This window comes from Equus asinus, chromosome 25 (genome assembly GCF_041296235.1).
Source record: "Equus asinus isolate D_3611 breed Donkey chromosome 25, EquAss-T2T_v2, whole genome shotgun sequence".
NCBI classification, from domain to species: Eukaryota; Metazoa; Chordata; class Mammalia; order Perissodactyla; family Equidae; genus Equus; species Equus asinus.
In genome coordinates this window covers 37,163,207-37,169,576 of record NC_091814.1, presented here as the reverse complement: position 1 = coordinate 37,169,576, position 6,370 = coordinate 37,163,207, and the positions used below count along the sequence as shown (strand labels likewise).

The window sequence follows — 6,370 nt, the reverse complement described above, 5'->3', positions numbered from 1 at the left end:
TGTCTACCATTTTGATTAGAGTCATCCAGCTGTGTGTGAAGTGGTATCTTATTGTCATTTTGATTTGCATCACCCTAATAACTAATGATTTTGAGCATCTTTTCATAAACTTATTGGTCATTCTCTGGAGAAATGTCTATTCAAATCTTTTACTGGTTTTTAAATTGGATTATTTGACTTTTTATTATTGGATGGTAAGAGTTCTCTGTATAGTTTGGATAAAAGTCCCTTATCAGATATATGATTTACAAACAAAGACATTGCATTTAAAATATTATCTCCACTCACAATTATGGCCTGCTGAAACATAGGACTGATTTCCTGCTGACCCACATTCTCCATATTTATGCAATAAACTGTTATAAAAAAATGTGTAATTTCTAAAAGAGAGAGTTGCTCTAGACACAATTGAAAAGTTGAAGTAAATAATATATATTGTCACTTTATTGTCCAGTGAGCTTATATCTTTCTGCTTTTCAAAACATTACTACTTCTGGAACAACACCTTTAATGACCCTTAGGCAATGTTCATAGTTCCTTCAATGTTATCCTTCTTTTCCCCTACTTCTCTCTTATCCCTAGGATGGCAGATATCTGCAGGTTCTTGTCTCCCTTTAAAAACTGTCTCTCAAGAATAGGAATCATGTTTAGTTCATCTTCATATCCCCAACAACAGATGTTGTTTGGATGACCTCATGTTCTTTCCCAGACTTCCAGAGCATCGTGGTGCGTTGACCTTCCTGTCAGCATCAGAGTTCTTCATTGCAAGAAAAAGAAGCAGATTCTCGTTAAATTAAACAGGGAGAAATTTATTGGAAAGATAGACAACATTCCCAGAATCAATCAGAGATGGACAATCAGCCTCCCAGATGTACATTCCACAAAAACACACTCAGTGGAGGAAAATAAATTCTCCAACTGAGAGGCTACTCTTCGGAAAGAGAAATACATTCTGAATAGCAAAAGTAAGTGTAAATATTCTCTGTGTTATTCACTTTCTATTCTTCTCTATACCATTGTGCCAAATGTCATCCTCTCAGGATCTCTTTCTTCCTAGCAACTGATAAAACTCTGTAACAGATTAGTTTAATGACATTAGGTATTTGACATCTGAAGACACTGATCTTTCATCCCTCCATTCATTTATTCGTTCATTCCACAATGCACTTGAGAACACAATACTTGCTAATCCCTGGGCTGAGTTCTCAAGCAAAGTGCGAGCAAAAACAGACATTGTCCGCCCTCCTGAACACTATTGTGTGGGAGGTAGACAATGAACATGTAAGTACACAAACTAAAAATAGTGATAAGTGCCATGAAAGATGTAGGGATCTGATCCAATTTGTCAATCAGAGTAGGATTTCCTGAGGAAGAGATATTTGGATAACTTGAAGTAAAAATAAAAGTTTTTAGATAAAAGGGCATGCGAGGGCTGTTCCAGGCAGAAGGAACAGTATGTGGAATGGGTCTGTGGTATAAGGATCATGGAATATTCAGAATTGGAAAGAAGCCAGTAAGTTTGGATAAAGACTGTGCGGAAGAAATTAGAAGGCAAGGTGGCTGGGGCTGAGGTGATCTGGGGTTAGGTCAGTCAGAGCCTTGTAGGACATGTTAAGGAGTCTCTTCTTTATCTTAGAGAAATGTGTTAGTTTTGAAGGGTTTTAAGGGGAGAGATAACATGATGAGGTTTGTATTTTAGTCAACTCACACAGACTGCTACGTGGGAGAGTCAATTGTAAGGTGCAGGGGTTGTATGGGAAAACCAGATCAGAAGGCTGCTCTAGGAGACTGTCGTTTGGGTTAGGGGTGGTGACAATGGGGGGATGTACATAGATTTAAAGGATATTTTAAAGGTAATATCAATGGATCTGATAATGGAGATGTCAAAGGATAAGATGTCAAGGATGACAATCATATGCATATGCCATTCACTCGGAGAGGTGACACCAGAAGAGGATCAGGTATGAGCCAAAGGTTATGATTTTAAGTATTGGTTACATTGAGTTCGAGGTACCTTTAAGATGTATAAGTGGAGATGTCCAGTAGAGAGCTGGTTATAGAGGTCTGGAGCTTGGAATTTTTGATAGCTTGAAAAGTTAATGAGGGGAAGCCTTTTAGCTTACTAAATCTTATAAAGAGAAAAACACCCCTGCTTATTACAATGAGTATCTTATTAAAATAAGTACAAGACTAACTATAATAATTTACAAAGTTATAACAAATTTCCTGGACTTTCCTGTGAGGATGTAAGAATAAAATAAAAATATCCCAAATTAATACCCAACTTCTTCATAAAGCCTGGTCACACTTGTCCCTCTTTGCTCAGTCGCTTCAGTCATTGCAGTAGACAATTTCTTCAGTTTCTGTTCTCAACTTGCTAATTATTTCCTCTTCTGATCATCAAGCATTTTTACGATGCGCTCTAGAACTTTAGTCATTTATGAGTTTGTGCTTGGGTCAGGTGTGTTTCTATGTATTTGTGTTTTTCTACACTTTTTCCTTGTATTATAAACTTTTTATAGAGTAGTCAAGGTTTGTTGTCATTTACTAAAGAAATTTTATAATCACAAATAGGCAACAGATCCCTGAGTAGAAAATTAGAATTCCTCAAATAAAGCCAAGCAAACAAACAGAAAATCCAATAGGTCAAGCATCTCAAAAACCTTAAGAGTCAGGTTACTATCATGCTCACGCTGTCTGTCCACTCTCTAAGTTCCATTTGCTTTCTGGTTTCCAAAACATCAGTAAATATTTACCTACCTTATTCATCTTTGTTAAGTTCTAAGTCCCTTGGGAAGAGAAATAGTCCCTTTCAAATGATTCTTTATCAGCCCAGAGCCTTCGTGGGAGTTTGAGTAGGAAATCATAACTCATTTTAAATGATCACATTTGGCTTTACAAATGGAACTCTTGACAGTGTTCAACAGTAGGAAATTCTGCAGGGTCAGTCTAGGAAGCCAAAATTTTAATTCAGGCAAGAAGTACTAGTATAGTGTTTGTTAAACTTTAATGTTTATTAGTTTGGAAGGATTCTCTTATTTTATAAAGCTTACGTTATCTCAATTTCTACATTTTTTTAACAGCTAAAAGAACTTGAAGGTGCTATGGGAATAAAGTAACGAATAATTTGGCCTGGATCTTACAAATAGAGTGAGACAGAACTAGCACAACGTGTCAGGCTTCTTCACTCTTAATCCAAAGCTCTTTTCATAGCATCATGCAGCTAGTTTTGATAACTAAGAAGAATGCAACATAAAGAATAGTGGCGATGTGTACTGTGTTAGTAGTCATCTCTGTGCAATGCAATCAGGAGCCACCGCTTAGTATTTCTTCCACTCGGTCACTGCTCTACTGGTCCCCAAACCCTTTCACCTAAACAATGCTTGAAATGTTACCCTTGGTATTTCTTTTCTTTATATTAAAGTTTCCATTTCTTGATGCAGAAACTTCTAGGAATGGTCATTTATAACACCTAATCCTTCAAATACTCTTTAGTGTGTCTGTAGGAATCAGATAATTTCCTAAGAGGAGTGTTTCACCACTAGATGATAAACAATGATCTATGGGAGTGGTGAGGAAGCCAGATCAGAGAAGGCACCACAGATGAGGAAGAGCAAGGAGAGGCTCCAGTGACTGGAGACACGCTTCACAGGTAATCTTGCCTCAAACCAGGGCTCTACCTCTCTTATAAAGAACAAATCTTTTAATCATTTTTTCATTTAGAGATTTCGATATTCCAGGACCTCCGATTTAAGATCAGTCTCCTTGCTAACTCCATTGATAAAACAAATGCAGATACACTCTGTACAAAGATCTCGCAAGTCTGACCTTGTAGATAATTTGGGGTGAAACATGTTTCCCACTTAAAAATTACAGGACGTTTTGAGCAGATTGTTTATTATGAAGGGCAATCACAATCAGAGAACCAGAGTTCTTATCCTTTGTTTCTGTTTCCATAACTGATTAGATAATGATGGAAATGTCTTTTAGGCTAAGGAGATTTGGGCTACGATTTAAGCTGCCACCGTCACATTCCCCTGATCCTCTTTCACATCCTCTAGCTCCCTCCAAGTTTGTCTTTGGATCGCAGCCATCCAATTCCTGGGTTCACACCATTCCCTCTAAGCTGACCAGTATGAAAATGTCATCACACTCATTGTGTTCAATTCAAATATATTTTTTAAAACAATAACTCTCATGTTTTACTTGTTCCTGCCAGACAAAATTTTACCTAATCAATGACTTTTAACTTGTACTTTTTTGATAATGGTATTTCGATGGGAGATACCTGGGTGCATAGCTTTACTGTGGTGAAATTTCGACAAGATGTCGTATCTTACCTTCCTCTACCTTACAAACCTCTTTCCTCCTTAACTCTGGCTTAAAGCAGACACTATCTGTTTCAAGATAGGATTAGAAACTGTCAGCAAAGAATAAACTTCTGAGTCCTATTGCATTAACTTCGTTTTTTAGAGATTTGAAAGATATTTGATACTTTGGAGTGGTTGCCTGAACACTCCAGACCTTGAAGATTATCAAATTAATTTTATTTGATTAGTATTTTAAAATATATTATTTTATAAGATGTAAGGTGATTTTATTAAACCTTACCAAAATCAAAAATTTAAATATTATAATATATAAAGACATAACTATGTATATTATATATGTTGACGAAAATAATCCATAACCAATCTATAAATGAAAATTTGGGTGAGTTTATTCTGAGCTGAAATCTGAGGACCATGGCCTGGGGCCTTTCTTCCCGAAGGAAGAAAGGGTACCAAGGAAGTGAGGTATACAGAGTGGTTATATACCCCCATACAGGACGTTTCACATATGATTGAAATGTCCCTCCCACAATAGTCGCAAGGTTGCCCTGTCAGCATAGCGCTTGATGGACACAGCAGGTAGTGGGTCTGCTATCTCAGAGGGCGTAGCAGGAGGCAAGTCTATTGTCTCGAGCTGGGTGGTCACAGGTGAGCGCAGCAATCAGTTTCTAGCCTAAGGAAAGATGCTTAATCCTTAAAGAAATGCCAACGTTGGGAGGGGGAGGGAAGTTGCCTTTGGAACTTTGGAAGGGCCTTTGCTCTTGCCATAGTGAATGTCTAAAGCAGATATACAATGCATGCTCAACGGCCACAGTCAGGCGCTTTTGGAAAGACAAAGTCAGGCCTAATTAGGTTTACACAAAATGGCTTCCTCATATTCTCCAATATAGCCTATTGCTTGCCATTTTTATTTGTCATATATATTACATATATGGGTAATAAACATAGATACTTGCATCTGAGATGACCAAATATCAAACGTTCTATTTTAATATAAAAATTAATAAACTATAAAACATTAAGTTACTTATTGCAACTTGTTTTTGGTTGCTTTCCAGGGTCTGCACAAGCCCACTGTTGAATAATGGCATAAAATAAAAACGAATATAAATCAATGAGAAAAATTATGAAACACAGCACATGCAACAACAGCAAAGAATTAAATCTCTGAAGTTAAAGTTAACTAAAAGCATGTCAGTGATCAGTGATCAACGAGGTTGGACGCACATAGTCAACCAACTTGTTTTCTTCCTTTTATTGTGCTATTAATATAATAAAAAACTTGGAGAGGAATTTATTACAGCCAAATCATGGAAACACATACAAGAAATGCCTAAATAAAGTACCTACATGACTTTGATTGCAAAATGCTAAAAGATGCTAATGTATCTTGTATTTTCTTTTAATTCTTTGCTTGGTCGTAGTAGACCAAAAGAATACTTGTGATGTATTCTAAATCTACTTTTTAGTGGAATATTTGGCAAAAGCTCAGGAGAGACTCTCTTCTCTTTATTGAACTCAAAGGAAATTTATTTGCTTTTTTAAAAAGGCAACAAAATATTAAGAACTCCGAGAAAAAGATCTCAAACAAAAATAGTTTTCACCCTTGTCTCTTTTATATTTTACTCGAGATAAAATTAAGAATAATTATCAAACATCACCCCCCATTGGTTCCTTGGCTCTCTGCCTGTGAGGTTGCTTTTTTTGTTGGAAAGATTCTTTCTTTTCCAACCAGTTACAAATTTTCTTTCTTGTTTGGGGTTTTGAGAGGTAGGCGTCTTCTCTTCTCTGACAGAAATATTAGTGCAACGGAGGGCAATTTGCAATGCTTCTCTTCTTCTATGTGAAAGAAGAATTGTCATGAGCAAGTAGCCAAGACCATTGCTATTGACCTACTCGAGAGAATAAGAGTTTTCAGGATATCTTCCAATTCAGGAATGTGCAGACCAGGCATTCCTGATCAGTAGTTTTAGAGAATGTCTCTTTTGATGGGTTTCGGTCTCTGCTCACATTGCCTTGAGCTGTCCTCACTGAGGGAA

The 6,370-nt window shown here is 36.8% G+C and overlaps 1 long non-coding RNA gene across 1 annotated transcript; it reads left to right on the top strand.

The window, feature by feature from the left end:
* Positions 1-758: 758 nt before the first annotated feature.
* On the top strand, positions 759-5,703 carry LOC123280914 (uncharacterized). Its single transcript, XR_006520219.2, has 3 exons — positions 759-965; positions 3,496-3,652; positions 5,390-5,703. It is a non-coding gene; the product is annotated as an uncharacterized lncRNA (long non-coding RNA).
* The last annotated feature ends 667 nt before the right edge of the window (positions 5,704-6,370 follow it).